Genomic DNA, 26,540 nt, shown 5'->3' with positions numbered 1-26,540 from the left:
TTGGATTATGTAGAAGAAAATAGTCTATAGTTGTATTTAGGAACATTAAATTTAAAATTACCATTAGACCGTCAAATCAAGTTATCAATGAATGGAGAATCCAAGATGGCGGCGCCTAACACAAACCTTGTTTGATCAGCAGGACAGCAGTGACCACTCAACAGCCTAAGGATCAATCTGAGAACTATAAAACACCAACACTGGTGGCCCACAGGTGAGAGGGGTCCAAATTTTGTGGAGCACAGTTGGATCCAGCCTCTGGCCACCTAGCAAAACCATAAAGTCCCCAGTCCCCAATGAAAAGGGGAAACAGCCTCCAACGGCTAATGCCACATGCCTTCCTGGTGGGCAGCTCCTGATCTCCCTAGGGCACAGAACTAGCTGGGGGCTGCAAAATCACCAGCACCCTGGGCTCTAGCACTGAACAGACCGCACAGTCAGAATCACAAGCAGATCTGATCTCAGGTTACCCAGAAAAGTCACAGAGAGAGCTCCTGGGTTTCTAAGCAGTTGGTGCATGCAATTGTGACCCCAGCAAATCAAGAGAAAGTTCCAAGGTCTAAGCAGGCACTTGGCATACACTCCAACTAGAGACATCACCATGGAAAGAGGTCAGCATAAGAACACAAGCAACAATCCCCAGGACCATTTGGTACCACCAGAAACCAGCAGTCCCACCACCATCACAAGCCCTGGAGATACTATCTTAGCTAACAAACAAGAGAAGGATTTCAAATCTGAAGTTAAGAAGATGATAGCAGCCATAAGGGAGCAAAATAAATCACTCAAACAAGAACTGGAATACACAAAGAAAGAATTGAGCAAATTGCTTAAAGAAACTACAGTAAAACAGGAGAAAGAAATGAATAAAAGGTTTCAAGACCTAAAATGGAGATAGAAGGTATGAAGAATACAATCTGAGATAGTCCAGGAAGTGGAAACCCAAGAGAAGACAGGATCTACAAACACAAGCATGATCAACAGAATTCAAGTGTTGGAACAATGAATATCAGAGATAGACGGTATGACTGAAGAAATGGGTACAGCAGTCAAATCTAAAAAGCTCCTGATACAGAACATCAAAGAAATCTGGAACATCATGAAAAGACCAAACCTAAGAATCACATGGATAGAAGAAAAAGAAGACTCCCAACTGCAAGACCCAGAAAATATTTTCAGCAAAATCATGGAAGAATACTTCCTTAACTTAAAGAAAGAAATGTCCATAAATATACAAGAAGCCTACAGAACTCCAAATAGAATGGACCAGAAAAGAAAATCCTCCTGTCACATAATAATCAAAACACTAAACATATAGAACAAAGAAAGAATATCAAAAGCTGGAAGAGAAAAATGTCAAGTCATATATAAAGGCAAACCTATCAGAATTACAACTGACAGAGACAATGAAAGCCAGAAGGGCCTAGACAGAAGTCATATTAAGAGACCACAGATGCAAATCTAGACTACTATACTCAGCAAAGCTTTAAATCACCATAGATGGAGAAAACAAGTTACTCCATGACAAAACTAAGTTCAAACAGTGCCTAACCACAAATCTAACTCTACAGAAGACACTAGAAGGAAAACCTCAATCCAAGAAGGAAATTTTTACACAGGAAAACAAAGGAAATGAATAACCCCACACCCACAAAAACAAAAGAAAGGACGCTCACACACAGACTCTCTACTACTGCCAACACTAAAATAATAGGAACCATTAACCACTGGTCCTTAATATCATTCCACATCAGTGGCCTCAACTCCCCAAGAGACACAGACTAACATTGTATGTGAAAACAGGACCCATAACAGGACCCATCAATCTGCTGCTTACAAGAAACATGCCTCAGCAACAGTAATAAGCATTGCCTTAGAGTAAAGGAATAGAAACTGTATTACAAGCAAATGGACCAAGGAAACAAGCTGGAGCAGCCATCCTAGCATCTAATAAAATAGACTTTCAACCAAAGCTAATCAAAATAGATGGGGAAAGACATCTCATACTCATCAAAGAAACTGTACACTGAGATGATGTCCCAATTCTGAACATCTATGCCCCAAACACATGAGCACTCACATTCATAAAAAAACCATTACTAAAGATCTAATCACACATTGAACCTCACACTTTAATAGTGGGAGACTTCACCACCCCACTCTCACCATTAAATAGATCTGCACAGTGGAAACTAAATGGAGAAACAATGGAACAAATAGACGTCATGAACCAAATGGACTTAACTGATAAATACAGAACTTTTCACCCAAACACAAAAGAATTCACTTTCTTCTCAGCACCTCACAGAACCTTTTCCAAAATTGACCATATAATTGATCACAAAGCAAAATTCAACAAATACAAAAAGATCAACATAATTCTTTGCATCTTTTATCAGACCACCATGGATTAAAGCTGAAACTCAATAACAACAAAAACAACAAAAGGCCTACAAACTCATGGAAACTGAACAACTCAATGATAGCTGGATGAGGAATGAAATAAAAAGAAATAAAAAACTTTCTAGAAATCAATTAATCCGAAAGCACAACATACCCAAACTTATTGCACACAATGAAAGTAGTGCTAAGAGGAAAATTCATAGTACTAAGTGCCTTTATAAAGAAATTGGAAAGATCTCATATTAATAACATATTAACAACATATTACCCATATTAACAACACACCTGAAAGCTTAGAACAAAAAGAAGCAGACTCATCAAAGAGGAGTAGACAACTGGAAATCATCAAACACAGGGATGAAATAATTAAAATAGAAACAAAGAGAAGAGTTCAAAGAATCAACAAAACCGATATTTAGTTTTTTGAGAAAATCAACAAGATAGACAGGACCCTTAGCCAAACTAACTAAAAGGCAAAAGGAGAGTAATCAAATCAGTAAGATCAGAAATGAAAAGGGAGACATAACCACAAACAGAAAATCCAAGGAATCATTAGGTCATTCTTCAAAAGCCTGTATGCCACAAAATTTGAAAACCTAAAGGAAATAGACAATTTTCTTGATATATACCAACTACCAAAATGTAATTCAGATCAGGTAAACAAATTAAATAGTTCTATATCTCCTAAGTAAATTGAGGCAGTCATCAAAAGTCTCCCAACAACGAAAACAATAATAAAAAATAAAAATAAAAATAAATTTTAAAAAAAAGCCCAGGGCCAGATAGATTTAGCACAGAATCCTACCAGACAAAGATTAGCTAATACCAATACTCTTTAAACTATTCAACAAAATAAGAACAGAAGAAACATTACCAAATTCATTTTATGAGGCCACAGTCATCTTGATACCTTATCAGAGAAAGACTCTACAAAGAAAGAGAATTTCAGACCAATTCCTCTTATGAACATTGACACAAAAATATTCAATAAAATACTTGCAAACTGAATCCAAGAACACATCAAAAATATCATTCATCATGACCAAGTAGGCCTCATACCAGGCATGCAGGGGTGGTTCAATATACTGAAATCCATCAACATAATCCAACATACAAGCAAACTGAAAGAAAAAAACCCACATAATAATAACCTTAGATACTGAAAAAGCATTTGACAAAATCCAATAACCATTCATGTTTAAATTCTTGGAGAAAGCAGGAATACAAGGCACATATCTCCACATAATAAGGACAATACACAGAAAGCACACAGCCAACATCAAACAAAATGGAGAGAAACGTAAATCAATTCCACTAAAATAAGAGATAAGACAAGGCTGCCCACTCTCTCCATATCTCTTTAATATAGTACCTGAAGTTCTAGCTAGAGCAAGCAATAAGACAACTAAAGGAGATCAAGGGGATGCAAATTGGAAAAGAAGAAGTCGAACTATTATTATTTGCAGATGACATGATAATATAGATAAGTGACCCTGAAAATTCTACCGAGAAACTTCAGCAACTTTAGCAACGTGGCTGGATAAGAAATTGACTAAAAAAATCAGTAGCCTTGCTCTTGGCCATTGACAAACAGGCTGAGAAATAATTTAGGGAAACTATACCCTTCACAATATCCACAAATGTTATAAAGTATCTTGGTATAACTCTAACCAAGGAAGTGAAAAACTTATATGAAAAAATTTCACATCTCTAAAGAAAGAAATAGAAGAAGCTATCAGAAGATGAAAAGACCTCCCATGTTCGTGGATCAGGAGAAACAACATAGTAAAAATGTCCACTTTACCAAAGGCAATTTATAGATTCAATTCAATTCCCATAAAAATTTCAAGACAATTCTTTACAGACCTTGAAAGATCACTTCTGGTTCACTCAGGTAATTATGTTTTATTCCTTAAGTCTCTGATGAGATTGAACATCAGATAGTTCAGTCTTACAACTAAGCTTAGTTGGTTAGCAGTTAAGATGTTTTTAGATATAGATAGATGTTTTAAATGAATAGAGATGAGATATGATAGATGTTGATTTTCATTCAGAATTTTAGACTCAACAAGATACGAAAGATGTTTACTTCAAGTTTGTCAAGTAGAAATAGGCATATCACTATTAACATTTATATAATTGCTGATTGTCTTGTGGTTCTTCCTGCTGTATATAGTTTATTTTATTTATGTGTAATAATATACATTTATCTGTTTAAAAAAGAAACAATAAAAATGGAAAAAGAAAAATGTTATCAATTAATAAATTGATGTGTAAATTGATGTGTAAATTTAGTGTGGAGATAAACTTTGAAATCATAATAGAAAAAAATCGAATATAAATTTCAGAAATGTCATTCCATGACATGTGCAAAGGACTAGAGACAATGTTTGAGCACAAATATATCTTTTAGTGAATATTTATGAAAGACAAAAATAAGATGAAAACCTTCATTTTCAAGGAAATTTTTATTTTGGAAATTGGGAAATTATGCTACAAATTTACACTGTGATATGAATTAAAATTCTTGTTTGCAAACAATGCCACATGGCATGTCTGGCTGTATGGATGAGATAAGATGTCTTTTCTAAACATCGTAATCAGAGATAGATGGTTTTTCACAGGCACACGATTTGTCTTTAGATTTTAGCTCAGAAACAATAAAAGCCATGCACAAAATTTAACATAAATAAAAATAAGCTTTATAATACTGCCCACACATACTAGACATACATAAACCAGGCCTGGTTAAAATCAGAAAGAACATTTGATCACCGTGTCAAGTTTATTTCAAATGGGAAGCTTGCTTATAAATAAATTCTACTGGATAAAATGTTTTTGATATTCAGTTTGTAGAGGGCATCTTGCATGTTCCAAAATGATTTATTTTGTTTATATAAGTAAAAGTTAAGGCTACAGTACCTAAGAGGATGTTTTAATTTCATCAGAATATTTTGAGAGTGTATTTCCAATGTGAACACAGCATATCTTAAAACTGTCCATGTGGGGTCCTCACTCCTCCCCTCCGACTGGCCCCTCCAAGAATCTCAGACTTAAGCTGAGTCTTATTACTCAGTTCCATGTGAACCTGAGACCAGGAGAACTGTACTTTTGTGTCTTCTCTGGAAAGAATATAATCTTTCCTTCTACCCACAGGAAGACAAGAGGCAAAAACAGAGAATTTAAGTCAAGAAGAAACTGAAGGAGACCTCTTTATTTTTAAATATCATATTTTTCTTAAAAGAGATTAAATAGTTCATTTTACCTACATTAAGCCAACATGTCAATCAAATAAGTGATTTTTATGATTTGTTTTAAAGAAATAAATCTTTAAAAAGTAATTAGTTGTTCAATCAAATTATAAGCATATATATATATATATATATATGAAGTTAAAATACTATTCACTTACCAGGAAACTGGGACAGAGGGGAAGGCATCCTATTGGGACTCTAAATGAGAGACGCATGGGAGAACAGCAAAATAAAAGGATCCAGAGGGTCCTAGAAATCTACAAGTAGAACAATATGATAGGCAGATTTGGGCCCAGGGGTCCCGCTCAAACTAAGGCACCAGCCAAGGACAATACAGGAGGTAAACTTTAAACCCCTTCCCAGATCTAGCCAATGGTCAGAATATTCTCCACAGTTGAGTGGAGAGTGTGATACGACTTTCTCACGTACTCTGGTGCCTCACATTTGACCATGTCCCCTGGAGGGGGAGACCTGGTGGCACTCAGAGGAAGGACAGCAAGTAGCCAAGAAGAGACTTGATACCCTATGAGAATATATAGGGGAACGTAATCCCCCTCAGGAACAGTCATAGGGGAGGGGAATAATGGGAAAATGGGGGGGGGGAGGAATGGGAGGATACAAGGGATGGGATAAACATTGAGATGTAACAAGAATAAATTAATAAAAAAAAAAAAAGAAAAAGAATCAAAAAAAAATAAAATAAAATAAAATACTATAAACACATCTTTTAAATAAGATATTAAAATCTATAACACTTCCCTTATAAAGTCAAATTGTGTAACCAATAGTTCAAAACAATATTCCTTGTAAATACATGCAATACCTTTAATTAAAACCCCAGAAAGAGGTCTTTACAGCAGAGTTGAACTTGTCCCTAAAGACTATTTTACAGGGTGGATGTTTGGAGCAGGGACTTGAATTAAATGAACATCAAGGCAACCCCTACTGTCCACTGAGGAGCACAGGAATGAATGCTGCCTAGGACATCATTCTCAAGATCAACTTAATAACATCAGCCTCTTAAGTAGAAAACCCTACATGTTGATCCCAACTTTCCCTCACTTCAGTATTGTTCATTATTACATTGCACCCAATTACTCTTCACAATCAAGCCAAGTCTCCTATAGGTGAGCATTTTTCATATCATCTTTGGTAAGGCATCAAAGGCCAACCTTGATGTACACCACCACCAGTCCCCACTGATCCCACATATATTCCCTGAATGTATTTTGTAGCAACTCCTTTTCCCCAAGTGTGGTGTTTTTGCCATCTTATTCCAATACTTAACAAGCAGCACGGTGAGCTGAGTGTCCAGATTCTACCCTGATGACTATGACAGTTATTTTATCCACTGTAAGTTTGCCAGGAGCTTCTTGAAGACTAGCATGTTGCTCTCATATGGCTACATTGTACTTTAGTGGTGATACACTAAAGCAGGGGTCACATGACTTGAATTTGAAATTTCAGTTCTCCTTTCTTTTTTTCTCCCTTCCCTTCTTCTCTTTCTCCATCTCTCCATCTTTTGCTCCACTTCCCTCTCTTTTAAGCTTCCTTTAATATATCTATAAAATAAATGGATCAGAAAATATATAAATATGGGGATAAATTAAGGATGTAAGAGACTATATAAAACAGATACAAACAGAAAACCTCATTATATACCGGATAAAATGTATCATTTGATGAGAAACATAAAAAGATATATTATGTTCTTATCACACCGAAGAAAGATTTTTTAAGTGTTAAAGTAATGTTACAGTGAGTGCATATCCAACTAGAGATTAATTAGGCCAGAGAACTTAGTGATGCAGAAGTTAGTGATGTTGAAAATTAGAATGTTCTTACATCCCAAGTTTCTACACCAGCTGTCCTGAGCAGAAAAGATCAACCAAAGAGAATCAAAATAAATTTCCTGATACAGACAGAAGCTAAGGCAGTAGAGTTTAAGATGGTGTGCTCCCTTTATTACTCTATAATGCCCTTTATACCATCCAGGAAGGTCCTGTTCCACCCACAAGAGGACAGAGAGAGAGAGAGGGAGAGAGAGAGAGAGAGGAGAGAGAGAGAGAGAGAGAGAGAGAGAGGAAGGGAGGGAGGGAGGGAGAGAGAGAGAGAGAGAGAGAGAGAGAGAGAGACTGGAAAGCTCAGCTTGATGATATAAGCAGAAATATGAACTGAAAATAAATAAATAACACTTGAGCACCTATTATCAAGAAAAAGAACTGGAGAAAATTATGAACTCAAATTAAAAGTGTTGTCATGGAGAAAGCCCTATGTGCTGGTATATATGGTATTGTAGCACAATCAATGCACTGACATTCATAATGAAGACCCTGAATAAACTATGGCTTCAAGCATGTTCTGAATTCCTCATTTGATTCATTTAATTAGGCAGATATGCTCACAATACTTGACAGGAGTATTTTTAGAAAAATTATGTAAAAAATGAAAGATTCCAATGTTTTCATTACGGCAAAGTTTACTCATAAGAAGAATCCTCTGTAACAACAACATAAATAATGTACTAATTAAAACTTCCTATATAATTCCTGCAAACATGTATGCACTTAAGGAGAGTTTATACACCCCTAGTGTTGTCAGAAGATTTCCAAAGCTGCAGCCTGAGTTCTTCTTGGAAGAATTAAAAAGATGAAGACAGTATTCCAGAACAAATAGACAAACATTGCATCTGGGAAGGGATGAATTTATAGAACATGTTCATGAAACAATAAGCGATCACACTGAAGAAAAGTACTGACAGCTAATGACGTAGCCAGGATACGGACAGTCTTAGATGTAAACCTGAGAGACGTATTTATAACAGAGTGTGAAATGAAACCACTGAATGCTCCAACTTAGAAGCCATCTGGTAAAAGATGCATGTAAACATGACTGTAATTGCTAGTTTTGATTTTGGTTTGTCTGTCTGTTCTTAAGAAAAAGGTATACTTGTGAGACTGGGGACAAGTAAGGCAGCGTTCCATGCTCTTAGGTCAACTGGCCATGAAGTTACAGAGATTATTGGAAAAGTGTCTTTTCTTCCCTTAAGTCTGCACCACAACCCTCTGACAAGAGTGTCCTCATGTGGACAGCATTAAATAGGAAGGCACAAAATAAGTACCGTTGGTGTTCCTAGCCCTTCACTACACTGCTCACTAAAGAGAATGCTAGCGCAAACCATTCTTTGTCTTTCCCATCCAAGAAGCTTAGAAGAATTCTTTTGGGACTTTTAAAATGGAAAAAAAAAATAGAATTACTAGTCAAACCCTGCAGCTAAGAGGCTATTGTGGGTTAGGAAGGTTAAGAGAAGGTAAGGACAATAGAGCATAGAAGTGGATGCAGAAAAATGGATTGAACAAAGCTGAACATAAAAACACTTTCACTCAAGATGCACTCTAAAAGATGGGACTCAGCTTCATTCTGAGTTCAAGGCTGCTGCAACAAATCTTGAAGAGTTCTCAGACCATGTATTTTTCTATTCAACTCACTCTGTTACCATCTGGAGCCTCCATAGCTGGAGAAAATGGTACAACTTAAAGGCAGTGTCCACCACTAGGTTCCTACCCTCCCACAGAGCCTTGAGCAGAGGACACTGTCCTTTTTGAGAACCGCCTATCAAACGACTGAGCCAGTTCCCAGAGAAGGGCATGCCAGGCTGTAAGTCTGACAAGAAGCTTTCTAAATAGACATCAGAAAGGAGGAGAAAAAGAACCTTTAATTATGACGGATTTTGTTGTTCTTCTTCTTTTAAGTAAATGCTTTAGAATGTAAGTATAGGACCTAATGGTCTAAAAAAGCCCATTTAGTCATTTAGTCAAGGGAGGCGGGGGGGAGCCACTAATGTCTTGATCTAAAGTAGTTATTTTACATAAGAAAAAGAGAAAGGAGAAATAATTTGTTATTGCCATGAACACCATAATTGTTCTTCATAGTATTTGAGAAATACTTGAGAAAAATCACAAGTTTGAAAATATTCATTGATTATAGTCTTTTGTTCCAGAATTAATGAGCCTAAATTTTAAGGATTTTTTCAGTAGTATACAGTATTATTATAATCCAACTTCTAAAATGAAAATTACCTCATCACACTAAACTTAAAGTCCCTGAAGTGATCTTAACAAAGAGCCAGTTTCTAAAGAAAGAAAAAGACCTGATCTGACTATCTGCATTGTTGGTGCTTAATAAAATGAACTATAAGAAGATAGGGTTCACCGGATGGGGTGGCACATGCCTATAACCCCAACAGTCAGAGAGGCAGAGGCAAGCAGATCTCTAAGAATTCAAGGCTAGCCAGTTTTCCACAGTGAATTCCAGGACAGCTAAAACTGCATAGTGAAACCCTGAATCAAAAATAAATAAATAAAATATGATTTAAAAAGAGACAAGGTTCAGCTGTGGTTCAAAACAGTGCCTCTTTTTAATGAAGATGAGTAAGGACATGTACACATATTTATACACACACATACACACACACACATTTCACAAAGATACTCTAGATTCTCAGGGAAATATGGGAGTTTTGTTAATTCCAGGTGCATGCCTATCATATGTATAAGGCTATATTTTTAAAAAATGTTTTTCTCGCAGAGCTGGTTTCACACTCAGAAACATTCATTAAGAATTGAATTGATGTTATGTGGGGATGGGTACAGCCAGGAAACAAGGGAAGTGACCAGGAAAAGAGAAACTTGGTCTTAAAGGATAGTGTTTGGGAGGGTAATAGAATACATATAACACAAAAGGAAAGGAGTCAAACTTGGGGCAGGAGGTTAACAGGCTTGGAGGGAGGCAGGGTAGTGGGAGAAGGAGCAGCTGGAGGAACAACAAATCAAAGTATCTGTGAAAATGCTGTAAGAAACTCTGGTGCTACTATTTTGATTGCTTTCTTTTTTTTTAAGTATTTTAGATTACTTAATTTTAGATAGTGAGCAAAAGGTAGTCCTTTTAAAATAATTTACATACACACACACACACACACACACACACACACACACACACACACAAACAGAGACACACACCACCTTCTGTATTCACGGCTAGATAAAGGTACCTACCAAAGGCTCAGGGACAGAGTGGTTGTGAGCAGACAGCCTGTGTTGATCTGGCCTCTAAATGCTATTCCTTGGCTGCTCCTGGCAAGGTGGCAGACGTGCTAAAGGATGAGGAAGGGGAGAGTCTCTGGAAAGAGGTTCTCTGCCTTCTGGAGTATCTAAATTCACAGTAAGATCCTCCCTGTGAACCTCAGCTCCCTCAACAGTCATCACTGGCCACCTGTTGAGGGTAAGGAAGGACCAGCTAAAACTGTTTAGATCCTAATTGCATCTCAATGTAATGTTTCTGAGTAAAAACAAACAAGATGCTTCTCTATTCACCATTTGTTGCCGCCGATGCTTTTCTGGTGACTCTTCATTAAACCTCAGACACTGACTTGTCAAATCAGTAATACAGAATGAAGTTACTCACTTCTGGCTTTCCCTAATTCCTCCTTTCTACTATAATCTTGGAGCACTGGCAACTCAGGGATTTTTCTAAAACCAGCTAGACAAAATGAAAAGAGTTCCTTGAACTTGCTCCCCACAACATCAAAAGGAAAATAAACCCAGGGATCATTGTCTTTTTCCTCACAATAAAAAGGAAATGTAAAAGAGAAGGGATGTTTCATCTCTTCTTTTAAAGTAGGACCTTAGAAAATAAATCAGAGCAAAACCTATTTATGCTAATGGTGCCAGCGTTACTGTCTCCAAAGCTTTGAGAAAAACCAAGACCCCCGTCTACCCACTCAGTTTGATCTGTCAAATACTCATGAGTATCTAGAACAATTTAAATAATGTGACACTGACACCTTTGCTTCTGTCCTAATTGTAGAAATAATACATGCTCACAAATGATTTTATTTTGAGATTGAATGTGTAATGAAAATCATCTAAAGAGTCACAGGGGATCAGGGAGATGATGTCATCTCCATTATGCCCTGTGACTTCTTAGATCAGAGTATAATTTATAGACATCATTCTATCTTTTCATAATGTGGGAGACAAGCCTGATGACCTGAGTCCCTAGCTCCCATATCATGTAAGTTGTCCTATGATCTCCACTATCATAATATGGTATTTGAGTGTATATTTACACATATGCATGTACACGCGCGCGCGCACACACACACACACACACACACACACACACACACACACACACACACACAGTGTTTGCTGGAGTTTTTTTTTTTTTAGAACATGAAGGTTCAAAAACTAAAAGATGTTATGTCTGTTAAGATAGAACCAGAAAAAGTATGCCATGTGTATTAGTCAGAGTTCTCTAGAGGAGCAAAACTAATAAGTATATATACATATTTCTAATGGATCCTCATAAGTACACATATATACATATATGTGTATATATGACCTCTATATATATGGCTTATAGGCTGTGTTCCAGCTAGTCTAACAATGGATGTCTACCAAAGGATGCTCCAATAATCCAGTAGTTGTTCAGTTCATGAGGCTGGATGTCTCACCTGACCTCCAGTATATGCCAGAATCGCAAAGAAATATGTTTTAATGTCAGTGATGGAATGGGCTTGTTAGTGAGAGGAAGCAGGCAAAGAGAGAGCAAGCTTCCTTCCTCCGTGTCTTTATATAGGTTGCCAGCAGAAGGTATGGCCCTGAATAAAGGTGAATCTTTCCACCTCAAAATATCTAGATTAAAGGTGGGTCTTCTCACCTCAATGAGCAGTATTAAAAGTGGGTCTTCACACTTCAAATGATTTAATTAAGAAAGATGTCCCTCATGGGTAAACTTAGGCTCTTGGGTTTTAGTTAATTCCAGGTGTAATCAAGTTGTCAATCAAGAATAGCCATCACATCATGGCACTGAAGTTCTGTAATCAGACATATAACTTCAGACCAGTGTCTTAAAACAGAAACATCAAGTTCAAAAAGAAGTGCATATGGATTGGTATTGATCAACTTATCAGTTGAAAGCAAGTCAAGAAGTTGTATCAAGTAGTAGGGAAGTTTCCATATGGCTGTAGAAAGGAAACAATTAGATCTAAAAGGAAATGTGAACTAATTGTGGTAAGCCTTGGATGAGGTGGTGGGTCGGGAAGGTTGAAATTGGATCTCACACAGAACTAACCCATAAACAAATTTAAGAAGAGAGGAGGTAACGAGAAAATAAAAGGTTAGGGAAAACTAAGATAGCTTAGGCTACTCAGGGGTCCTTTTTAATATGTAAGTGTCTGCCTTGGTCAAATCTCAACATGTCACCTCAACATGTTACCTGAAATAATGTTGGGCACACAAAGAAAGTGTTTGTCATGAAAAATAAAACTGTTTTTATATTTGAATAGTTTCATTTTTGGTGTGATGTTTTGGAGGAATTCGTGCCTCATAAAGTTACATATCCCCACATCCTTTAATATAAGCCAACCAGAAGCATATGCCACAAGTACCCCATATACAAAGCAGCAGGTTATCATCCTATGGGATGCTGACAAGACTCTGGGATTGATCTACTAATATCTGGGTAGTGACTGTGATTTAAAATGCACTATTGAGACAATGCCTTTCTTTTAAATAAAACATCTTAATTAAAACCATGTCTTCCTTGAGAGTTTTTTTGAAATTCACTTACAGAATTTATTACTTTTTTTTTCTCTTTAGGAACCTTCAGGGATGGAATGTGTGTGTTCAGTTTTTCCAGATTAATCTTTACAATCTTTCTATTCCTCCTTCAATTATGTAACAGCCTACAATAATTCATTGAGTATACAGGCATATGTTCTCCGTGTGTAAGAAAACAGGAGCGTAAACTATTAGACAGAATCATCCAGTCACACATGGCTTGATAGTGATAAAACTGGGTAAGAACAAAGAGTTCTGAGCTTTCATAATGATCAGCTTTTCCCTCCTTCTAGGGTGTACTAGTGAGTCTTCTCCAGAGAAACATGCAGATATCTGTCTGCCTTTCTGTCTGTCTGCCTAGGTTTGAACCATTTATATATGTTAAAGAAAACATTTGATTGTGTAATTATTTCTAAAACAAGGCCAATTTATTTTTAAATTTTGGTCAGTTAGCTTCTGTACATTTCATTTATGGTCTTCAAATTAAGCTCCCTAAATATTCTCTAATCATGGTCTAATTCTGTCAACTAACAAGCCATTTGTTCCACTACATAGCTGTGACAGAATGATTAAAGTAACACTTAACACACCATGAAATTAGTTAAAATTATGGTGGCATTCTTCATTCCTTCTCAACAGAAATGACATTTTCCCCAAAGTGCTATGTAATCTCAATTATGTAGATGCTACTATTTAGGACTCTCTAGGCTCCTTCTGTTTGTTTGTTTTTTTTCCTTACCTATAAGAAAAACTATATCCAAGCTACAGTATTCATGTATTTATACTACATGTTTCTACATGTTATATTCCTGTATCACTATTTTATCTCCCATAGGCGTGATATGGTGTGTTCATTATCTGTTCAATCCAGACAATTACAAAGGAAAGACAATTTTACTCTAAATTAATAGGAGCTAACTCATTAGAAAACTATGAGATAAGCTTCACAGTCTAAAGATGACCAATCAGAATTAAGGATGAACATAGTATACCTTTACAGTCTTGTCTTTGAATACTTTTAGCCAATGGCCTTTGAAAACATGAAATTCACTGGCAATTAGAATATCTGACAACCTTTGCTAGATGAGAGTACAATCTCTCCCCAGAATTGCCAAAGATTATGGTGTTCTGATAGGATGACTTTCCTATTAATTCATCTATTTATAGATTTATTAGACTTGCAGTAGTTTCTGAAACTCCCAGTGTCCAAATGAGAGCTAATAATGACTTCCTCACGGCCAGAGCATTACTTCATACTAATCTCAAACATGATCTCTGAAAGTCTCCATGAAGCATCTGATCTTGACTGCAGATCCACATCCACTGAAGATATTAGTAACCATGGCTTCTCTTCAATGTAAAACGTAGTCTTCACTGAAAACCACCACAGGCTCCATGACACTGTCAACTTGGTATAACTGTACTTTCAGGTATATAAGAGTACCCTTGACTACCTCGAAACAAGATATGCTAGTAATATTGAATTTCTGTGTTCCATCTCAGCTTTTAAAAAATGTGTCCTCTTTATAATGACATATGATATACTCACTAGGCTCTAATACTCTTGAGAATGGCAGTAATCAATGGTTTGTTCCCTCAGTTTCTGATGTCAGCCCTTAAAATGTCTCCCATTCCATAGAAATTAGTTAGTGACTTGTCACCAATAATATGTCTTAACTAGCATGCTCAAAGCACTAGGTTCATTTCAAAACACTCCAAAAAGTGAGTTTTAAGAATCCAGAACAAGCTCGGAGCTGTGGTGCACACCTTTAGTCCCAGCACTCAAGGAGGCAGAGACAGGTGGATCTCTGTGAGTTCAAGGACAGCCTGGTCTACAGAGTGAGTTCCAGAACAGCCAGGAATGCTACACGGAAGAACCCTGTATCAAAAGAAAATAAGCAAAACCAAAAAGCCAAACAAAAAAAGGAGATTGGTTCAAATAAGAGTAAGGAAGATCTGATGGGAGTGCTAGATTATGACCTATCTCAATATTGCCCAAGTCAAACCCTATTAAAACGATGTCTTGATTAATTTTTCTCAACATTTATGAAGTGTCTTTTTTCCAATGACTTCATTGATGGTTTAATAAATACATTAGTAAGTGAAGGCTTTCGTGGGACATGCCCCTTGGGCTAGTATGCAGATATAAGTGAGTATATACCATTTGATTCTTTCTGCTTCTGGGTTAACTCACTCATTATGATCATTTTTAGCTCAATCCATTTATCCACAAATTTTGGGAATTCCTTGTTTTTAATAGCTGAGTAGTATTCCATAGTGTATATGTACCACAGTTTCTTTATCCACTCTTCTACTGAGGGACACTTAGGCTGTTTCCATGTTCTGGCTATTATGAATAAGGCTGCTATGAACATGGTTGAGCAAATTTTCTTGTTGTGTGCTGGAGCATCTTCTGGGTATATTCCAAGGAGTGGAATAGCTGGGTCTTGAGGAAGCCCTATTCCCATTTTTCTGAGATAGCACCAGATAGATTTCCAAAGTGGCTGTACTAGTTTGCATTCCCACCAGCAATGAAGGAGTGTTCCTCTCTCCCCACATCCTCGCCAGCATGTGGTATCGCTTGAGTTTTTGATCTTAGCCATTCTGATGGGTGTAAGATGGAATCTCAGAGTTGTTTTGATTTGCATTTCCCTGATGACTAAGGAGGTTGAGCATTTCTTTAAGTGTTTCTCAGCCATTTGATACTCCTCTGTTGAGAATTCTCTGGGACTCTAAATGAGAGACGCATGGGAGAATAGCAAAATAAAAGGATACAGATGGTCCTAGAAATCTACAAGTAGAACAATATGATAGGCAGATTTGGGCCCAGGGGTCCCGCTCAAACTAAGGCACCAGCCAAGGACAATACAGGAGGTAAACTTTAAACCCCTTCCCAGATCTAGCCAATGGTCAGAATATTCTCCACAGTTGAGTGGAGAGTGTGATACGACTTTCTAACGTACTCTGGTGCCTCACATTTGACCATGTCCCCTGGAGGGGGAGACCTGGTGGCACTCAGAGGAAGGACAGCAAGTAGCCAAGAAGAGACTTGATACCCTATGAGAATATACAGGGGGAGGTAATCCCTCTCAGGAACAGTCATAGGGGAGGGGAATAAATGGGAAAATGGGGGGGGGGGGGAATGGGAGGATACAAGGGATGGGATAACCATTGAGATGTAACAAGAATAAATTAATAATAAATAAATAAATAAATACATAAATACATTAGTATAAGGCATTAAAAATAAAAGAAATTATTATTTTTCGCATTATAGAACAAACACGTATTCTCTGAGAATACAAAGCTAGAGGGGAAAACCCATCCTGCGCATGAGCATACCGCACCAGTATCGGTTTCTCCCAAATCATTATTCCAATGCTCGGCTCCATTTTGGATAACTATTCCTTTGCCTGGAACATCTTTACTTTCCATCCCTAATCCTCCACAGGCAAATTCCCAGAGGCCAGTCAGCGCCTCTTCCCATCTCGGGAAGTGGCAGCTTCAGCCATGAGGTCTCTAAAATCAAATGTCTTACTCATGTTTAACTCTCGTGGCACACAGATGTGATTCATAAGCAAATCTTTCTAGTTCTGTCTTTGAAAACACATCTCAAATTCTACATTTTTTATGCCAGTCTGGCATCATCACTACTGTACAGTCTTTTTCCATCCATCTTTTGTAGATAGTTTTCGATGTTTCCACGCAGTACGCTACTCCTGGAAGATGCAACAGCAACTCGCATCTCACTGCATTTCTATTTGCATTCCTCTAGCCAAGACGATCTTCTGATCTTCCGGTAGCTGAAGGAACCAGTCACCTGTTTCAGGTCTTTCATGGCAATTTTCACAGGCATTCGTAAGCACACCATTTAAAATTTCGCTTTGGCACCAGCCAAGGACAATACAGGCGGTAAACTTTAAACCCCTACCCAGATCTAGCCAATGATCAGAACATTCTCCACAGTTGAGTGGAGAGTGGGATATGACTTTCTCACGTACTCTGGTGCCTCACATTTGACCATATCCCCTGGAGGGGGAGACCTGGTGGCACTCAGAGGAAGGACAGCAGGTTATCAAGAAGAGATTTGATACCCTATGAGCATATACAGGGGGAGGAAATCCCCCTCAGGAACAGTCATAGGGGAGGGGAATAATGGGGAAATGGGAGGGAGCGAAGAATGGAAGGATACAAGGGATGGGATAACCATTGAGATGTAACAAGAATAAATTAATAAAAAAATTTTTTAAATTTTCGCTTTTGACCATTCCACCAAACTCTGTATCATCTTTCTTGATTTAATATCTGCAGCGGATTGACAGAGTTTGATGTAGAATCTGGTATGGTTTCCAGTCGGTCACCTGTCGCTCTCCATCAGAATGCAAGCCTAACCTTTATAAATGTGTTCACAGCATAAACTCCACTGCCTAGAGCATCGCTCAAAAATTACTAAGTTTCTCATCTCCTTCTCTGTGTAAAAACCTGAACTCTTTCTTCCAAATCCTTACTTGACGTCTCTATATTCTGAATATTCTTTTAAAATTCATCACTGTAAGAAATGCACTAAAATCAAGGAAAAGCTTACTCAAACCTGGCACGACTATCCAAATCTCATTCTAGAGTCTTCCTTCAGTACACAATTAGCCATAAAAATCGTATTAAACTTTTAGGGCTTTATAATGAGGTCTCTGTATATCAGAGACATAAAAGTGGTTGATTTTAAGTATTTAAATAGACATGAAAATATATGGTGCATTTTAATGACTCTAAGCAGATAAAACTATTCATTTATATTACAAATTTACTATTTTGGGCATAGTCTCTCTGCTGTATTCTACAACTTTAACTCATTTTTTTTTTACTATTTTTAAGCCAATACTATAAAACATTTTTAGTCACATAAAAAAAGTGTTCAATCAAACCAATGACTCATTCACTGTCTGCTTAGGTTACTTTTAAAAGTTTCAGTTAGCAAGAAAACCACTTTTCTGCTGGCTGGGCATAGACAGCCACTGGACCAGAATAAAGAGCCGTGTGCAAGCCTGCAGTAGGCAAAAGCAAGTCAGTTCTTTTAAGTAGCAAGATTTTTGTCGTATGCTGTAAAATCCATTCAGTTAAAAACTCGTTGCCATTAGTGGTTCACTTCTTGTTACAGAGATCCTCAGTCACTGATCATGATTTCATCTACATCGGGTTTACCTTGGTTTCAGCCTTCCCTCTCCAATCTGTGTGACCTGAAGACTGAAAATAAACAGGTAAATAAAACAGTCCTATTACAAAGTAATGGGGAGACAGAACTGCTCCAAATCCCAGCACTTGGTTTCCCAATTTATATCTCAAATTTTTATCAGTGAAACTTGTTAAATAGTTAGTAAAGAGAAAATGCTATAAAGTTAATAGAAATATTAGCACAGACACTACCATCAAAGACTTTATTTAAATAGTAGGTTGAAAGTTGATGCATTACTGGGTAGATTGTAGAATTTTTGCTCATATTGGGCAATTTAGGTGGCTTTAAACATCACAAACCTTCTATGGTTTGCACCAAGAACAGAATTGTTAAGTATAAAACAAGAGGAGTTCTAGAGACTTCACAGTTGCTTGTGTAAGCTCCCATTACAGTAAAAATAAAACCAGAAAATCAATTTGATTGGAAGAGTCAATTCTACGGAGAGATAAGCTAATACACTCAACGGTTTCAGAGCGTTTGTTACCTGGAACACAGCAGGCATTGAATAAACGTTGGCCATGTGGTTTGGAGCAAAAAGAGTGGAACAATCAGAAACTAGAGAAATCTGCTAAAAAAAAAAAAGATTAATATTCTAAGATGGACTCACAAGGCTACACAGCAGCTCTTTATGGAACAGAAGATTTCCTAGCAGCAAATAAATCGAATATTTCAAAATTTTCACTTAAATATAAATAATATTCTATAGTTGAATACATTTAAATGAACATTTTAAGTAAGTAAGTAAGCAGCTAAAGGAATTTTCACACTCAGGGAAATCTTTGGGTTTATGATCTTTGTTTGACTTCTTCCTCATAGGAGTATTTGGAGGCCAAGAGTGCTTTGTGAAAAGGCCCCTTTCTCCCTCCTCACTTCGTGAGCAGTGTGAACTCTCGATACTTTGCTCTAGCTAATATTTCAAGAGCCAACATTATTTCTTGCTGCCTTTCACAAACGGAAAGGCTCTTTGCCTTAGACACTGTGAACCTGAGGTAATCTTTGTATGTATGATCTCTTCTCTTTCTGCTTTGAGTTTTGTGGGATGAAGACTGATTAATACCTACTTGGAAAATCCTAAAATGCAGCCACATGCATCATTAATAACATCATTAGGAAGTACTAAGTGCCATGATTTGCATCTCGATGAGAATCTTGGCAGAAAAAGAAAATCAAAATTACAAGTCTTGGTGTTTATAAGAAGTTCCATAGGATTTAGTGTTTACCTCATGATTACAAAGCCTCTCCACAATTCGCATGTTGCAGTTCCACTTGGCCTCCCACTTCAACCTGATTAATCTGGTGACCTTGTTCTAACAGAGGTGATTTAATGCAATTTATTTTTGGAAATTACTAATGAAAAAGAAATTTTTAACTTTAAAATACCTGAGTATTACAAAAGTGTAACTTTCACAAATGTAAAATATTTTGGTGTTTACTCAAAACTGGTGTACTGTCTACATTTAGTAAAAATAATACCTGAATTTTCACCTCATATAGGAGTGTTTTAAAATAGGCATCTAGTGAATGCCAAAACCTGAAAGCCTATCCCACCAAACCACAAAAAAAGAAGTTAACTTAAAAATACTTGATATTTTTACTTATTTATGTTTATATTCTTTCTCTTTATCCCTTTCATACAAAGACACACATGTAGAAAAATCATACAAAATTTTAATAAACATTATAAATTAAAGCAATATATACCATATAAATATAAAAACAAGCTGCAAGAAGGAAGAAAAGTATCATTAGTTCTACTATTTTTTTTTTTCATCACAAATTTCTGAGCCAAAATTTAATGTCAGGATACACTGCAAAAGTATGGCATAATTTATTTCACAATGCTTAACACTTCAGCAAAACACGTTTTAGAATGGATACAAGAGATTCCGAGAGCTGGAGGTTTTGTTTTCATTCTATTACCTGTGAGAACATTCCATTTATGTTTATTCTTTACTATGTATGAAGTAATAATATTTAATGTTGTTTATTACCTTTGTATTTGCTTCATAAAATTTGATCAAATTGTATATCTATGTTGTCTACATGTCTCTCCGGGCACAAATGACCCAGTTGTCCATGACTTGTGTTAAGATGTTGGGAGCAAATGGGATGATACCAGTTCCTCCGTGGTTGAGATGATTTCTTTTTTCTTTTGCAATCATAAGATAACCTGCAACCTAGTATTTTACCCCTAGGAAATATTCAATTCTTCAATAGCCGCTCACTTAATGGCTTAGCTTGCCCTGATAATCTTTCCCTGAATCCATTATTTCATTATAGATTACAAAATAAAGTGATTTTTCTAATTGTATTATTTATTCCATATTGATTAGTTGCATTCTTCAGGGAAAAATATTCTGGAGACAATATGTTAATGCTAAAAAAGCCTTCCTAACTTGGAATAAAACAATAAATGCTGAATTCTTCCATTTTAATTGCCAGTGCTTATGTTAAATAGTATAATGATCGCTTCTACTGGTACAGTTAATGTTTTAGCTCTATTGTGCGTTCTCTCTATTTGGACAAGAAAGTTCTAGAGGCTGGTTGCTGGACTGTTCAGAGGAGGACTTGTGTATGTCTGAAAGCTTCTCTGCTCTCTAGAACAGCGTCTTGCGCTCTGCCACACCACTAGGGATAACTTGTGATGCCTTGTGCACTTGCGCTCTGCCACACCACGAGGGATAACTTGTGATGCCTTGTGCACTTGCGCTCTGCCACACCACTAGGGATTACTTGTGATGAACCTTACAGAGACCAGAGTGCTAATAGTAAGGCTTGTTGAAAAGGACAACTTTTCTATATCTCCTCAGAAACATTATTTAATATAAAATCATGAATTCACATGGATACTTCCATTTCACACTGAATATAACAGTGTTCTTATGTAAATTAATTGATAGTACATGTATTCTTTTTATCTACATGAAAAATAAAATTCTATAAATACTACTACAAGTAAAACTGAGTAAGATTACAATTAAAAATAGTTTTTGATATTCAGAACAAGGCACTCCAAAGTATAATTATTCAACCATAGCAATAATACTACAGAATTGTTAAATGTTGATTGTTGAAAAAAGTAAAATTTCAAAAAGACCTTAAAAAGGCATTTTGAGTCAGTTGTGAATAAATCCTATTTTAACTCCTACCCAGATCTAGCCAATGGACAGGACATTCTCCACAGTTGAGTGGAGAATGGGGTATGACTTTCACACATACTCTGGTGCCTCATATTTGACCACGTCCCCTGAATGGGGAGACCTGGTGGCACTCAGAGAAAGGATAGCAGGCTACCAAGAAGAGACTTGATACCCTATGAGCATATACAGGGGGAGGAAGTCCCCCTCAGTCACAGTCATAGAGGAGGGGAGTAAGGGGAAAATGGGAGGGAGGGAGGAATGGGAGGATACAAGGGAGAGGATAACCATTGAAATATAATATGAATAAATTAATAAAATAAAATTTTAAAAAATATGTACAATGAGCCGTGTGCTTTAGACATATTTTTAATTAAATTCTTCTGTCATTACATTCATAGAAATAAATTTTTACCTGGTTTTAATGAAAAACTCAAACTACATTTTAACTGTTTTTAATCTGAAACAAAGGATTGCCTTCCTGAACAAGGTGTGCAAAAAATACATTTTAAAAAGAAGTAAACAGGTTGTGCACAGTAGTTCACTCGGTAGCCCAAAGCTACTCCAGAGCTGAGCAAGAAGGAGTGCCTGAACCCAGAAGTTTGAAGGCAGCCTGGGCAAACTGGTAGGACCCTATCTTCAAAATTAAATAAATAAGAAAATAAGTGGTAGATAAACAACTGCTTGAAATGAAAGAATAAGACATATGAAATAATGTCATTGTACTAATGCATAATACACGAACTTCTACAGAGCAGTTTATGTAGAAAACCTCAATTCAAGAGAACAGCATTTGAACAAGAGGTTTATAGAAAAAGAAATACAAACACTGAAAAAGATCTTCAGGTTTTACTGATATGTAAGCTATTTGCCTTGTACTTCTCCACAACTGCTGCTGCTATTTGTACAAATCTCTAGTTTAGCTCTTATCCATGGGACATTAATCAATTAGGTTTTATTTTTATTTTTCTCAACCCTCACAAACAAGCCTATTAATTTTCCTTCTCCTCTGGCGACTGTGTGGTGAATCTTTCCTTTCTTGATCAGGTTGTGGATATACTAGTAAGAGTGTTTGCTGCATACAGTGTAAGAATTATGACTGCCAATAAACTTCAATGGTTTCTACTGAAAAAAAAAAACCAACACCAATACTCCTCAAAGTATTCAACAAATTAGAAATTGGAGGAACAAAATACTTTCACAAAGCCACTATTACTCTGATGTCAAAAGTACACAAAGACTAAAAAAAAAAAATAATGAAAATTATAGACCAACATCCCTTATGAACACAGTTATAAAAATTGCAATAAAGTATTTGCAAATAAAATTCAACAACTTGTCAAAAACATTTTCTTCCATGATCATGTTGGCTTCATTCCAGAGATGAAGTACTTCAACATGTGTAAATCAATAAATGTAATCTTCCACATGAATAAGCTACAAAGTAAAAAACACATGATCATCTCATCAGATACAGAAAAAAAACCCTGACAAAATGCAATGTATCTTCATGAAAAAAGTGGTGGAGAGAATAGGTCACAAGGGACATATCTCAACTTAATAAATGAAGTTTGTAGAAATTCTATAGCCAACATCACACTGAATATAGAAAAACTCAACACACTTCCACTAAAATCAGGAAGTAGACAAGGATGTCCATTTTTTCCATACCTATTCAGTATAGTTCTTGAAGTCTGAGCTAAAGCAATAAATGCTGAAGAAGATCGAAGGAATAAAACGTTATTTGTATCAAGGGAATAAAAAGTCAAAGCATTCCTGTTGTAGATAGTATAATGGCATTTAAAACCTCTTAAAACATCACAAATAAACTTCTACAGTATAAACACTTTCAGAAAAAAACATCAGGATACAGAATTAACACACAAAAATAGTAGCCTTCCTATACAGGAACACCAAACATGCTTAAAAGGAACTCAGGGAAATAGTACTTTTGTGGATAGCCTCAAGAAAAAAATCTTGGAATAGCTTCAACCAATTAAGAGAAAGATTCATGTAATAGAAACTTTAAATGCTCAATAAAGAAATTTAAAAATCACATCAGAAGATGGAAATATCTGCCATTCTCAGGAAGTAATAAAATTAACAGTGTGAAAGTGGCCATCTCACCAAAAGTGATCTATAGATTCAATGGAATCCTCACCAAAATTCAAACACACTTCTTCGTGGAACTTAAAAGGTAACCTCAAGCTGCACATTAGCACACACACACACACACACACACACACACACACACACACACACACACACATGCTTGAAGAGACAAAACAACCCAAAATAATAAAAAAAATCTAGATATCACCATGCCAGCTTTCAAGTTGTTTTACAGAGCTATAGTAATACAAAGAACATGGAGTTGTCATAAAAAATGGACACATTGATCAGTGGTACAGAACTGAAGACAAAGACATAACTCCACTGATCTAAAGACACCTGAGTTTTACAAAGAAGCCAAAATTACACACTAAAGAAAAGACAGCAGCTTCAACAAATGGTATTAGTCAAGATAGATAGATAGATAGATAGATAGATAGATAGATAGATAGATAGATATACATATACGCAGAGATATGTAAATCCTTGTACAAAATTCAACTCAAATAGATCTAAGACAAGGCACCTTGAATCTGCTGGAAAAGAAAGTAGGGAAGAGGCTAGAACTCATTGGCACAGAAGTGAATTTCTGAACAGGGTGACAATTGCACAGGCATTAAGACATGGGAGCTCAGGAAGCTAAAAAGTTTCTGTATTTGAAAGGACACCATCATTCAAGGACAACATCAGTCTATACAATGGTTTAAAAAAAAAAAAGCTTTATTAACTATACATCTGATCAAGGGGTTAGTATCTATAATGTACCAAAAAGGAAAAGAAAAACACCCTAGACATCAAGAAAACAAACAGCTCAATTAAAATTTGAGTATAAAACTAAATGGGGTTATCAAAAGAGGAAACACAAATGACTGAGAATATTTAGTCAGGGAAATTTAAATTAAAATTATCTGGAGATTGTGACTTATTCCAGTTAGAGCAGTCAATATTAATATGAAAAAAATTTACAGTAGATGCTAGCAACAGTATGGAGAAAGAGGAACACTTATTAATTGTTGGTGGGAACACAAACTGGTACATCCATTGTGTAAATCAGGTGGAGGATCCTCAAAGAGATAAAAATAAATCTATGTCAAGATCGGCCTATACCAAACTTGCGCACATACTGAAAGGACTCTGTATCTTGCTACAAAGATGCTTGATCAGTTATGTTTATTGCTTCTCTATTCATAATAGCCAGAAACTGGAAACAACCTAAAATGTTCAAAAAAAGTATGAATAGATAATGAAAACATAGTATATTTACATGTTGAAATGTTATTAAGTTATTAATAAAAGTGAAATTATGAAACTTTCAGGTAAATGATGGAGGTACATAAAATCACTCTGGGTGGGGTAACACATACTCAGAAAGACAAACATTGCATGTTTTCTTTTGTGTGTGGATGCTAGCTTTAAGCTTTAGATATGTGTGTTTCATTTATAATGTCCACAGAGGTTATGAATCTCATGAAAGACCAGGGGAGGGCAAAGAAGGGGAGATAGAATATAGTATTATAAAGGAAAAGGAGAAATAGAATAGGAGGAATAAATGAAGGTGGAAGGAGGAAGGAAGGACAAAGAAGAGAATATGGGGAGAGATAACTAATAAGGCCTTTTAAAACGCCATATGGAAACATAATGCTCTAAATGTTTCCTAAATTATATAAAAGACATTTAAATGGACCAAAATATAAAATGGGGAAGACAATGCTCCAATTATACAACATATGCTACCAAGTCAAAATACAGTACAAGGAATAGCTTACATCCTGTTGAGCTAAATGGGTCCAATAGACCCTCCTTAAACATTACAGGCTGCTGCCAATGCAATGGGTTACCTACCATAAAATGGCAGTAATGTTCTACTGCTGAAGACACTGCATATTTATGTTATTAAACCTGAAGAAATACAGCTGGTGCCTAACTAGAAGCTCCTCACCTCCAACCCCACTACTTCTGTAGTACTGAAAGGTACTATACATATTCCCAGAGAAGAAAATATTCATCATTCTTACCTACTTATGGACCATATGACCTACAAAAGCAATCTTCCTGTAAGATATACTAGTACAATAGTGTCACAAACATTATAGCAGTAGCCAACCACTTTTTATTGGCTGACTCTATGTGGTGGCATCCAGACCTGAAACTGTTAATGAGGCTAGTTAGGGCATGGGCCTTAGGCGAAACTTAACTACTCTTCTGATAGATAAATAAATATATCAATAAAATAACAGCTAGTCAGATAGCGTTATACCCCTAGATCAGTACATTGTTCAAGAGAAGCTTCTTGCAATGCATACTAATTAATGTAGAGACCACACAAGTAGACAATGCACAGACAGTGTGAAGTCTCACAGCACTAGCTACTAAATGGGATATTTTCATCATAACCCTTCCTTCAAAGCTCAAGGATGTGTGTGGAAGAGGCAGCAGAAAGCTTTTAAGAGTCCACCCCTATAATCCCAGCACATGGGGAGGCAGAGGCAGGAAGATCTCTGGGAGTGAGCCCAGGACAGCAAAGGCTACACAGAGAAACCCTGTCTTGAAAAAAAAATTTGAAGAGTCAGAGGAAGTAGATGACTCAGAGGATATCAGGACCTTCCTTGATATACAAACAATCTCACAGAAACTGTGTCAACATGCGCCAGACCTGAATAAGAGCAACCCAGTCAAAATTCCAGTATGGAAAAACAAAGAAATTGGGCTTTAATTATCAGCCCTAACCAAGAAACTATTTACAGTAGATACCTGCTGGGAGAGATAAAATAAATTTCCTACA

The 26,540-nt window shown here is 36.5% G+C and overlaps 1 pseudogene; it reads left to right on the top strand.

Moving 5' to 3' along the window:
* The window catches only part of LOC127194135 (jupiter microtubule associated homolog 2-like), a 134,728-nt pseudogene that overhangs the window by 107,129 nt on the left and 1,059 nt on the right, over window positions 1–26,540 (top strand).

This window comes from Acomys russatus, chromosome 10 (genome assembly GCF_903995435.1).
Source record: "Acomys russatus chromosome 10, mAcoRus1.1, whole genome shotgun sequence".
In the NCBI taxonomy this organism is placed as follows: Eukaryota; Metazoa; Chordata; class Mammalia; order Rodentia; family Muridae; genus Acomys; species Acomys russatus.
This window is presented reverse-complemented; position numbering and strand designations above follow the sequence as displayed.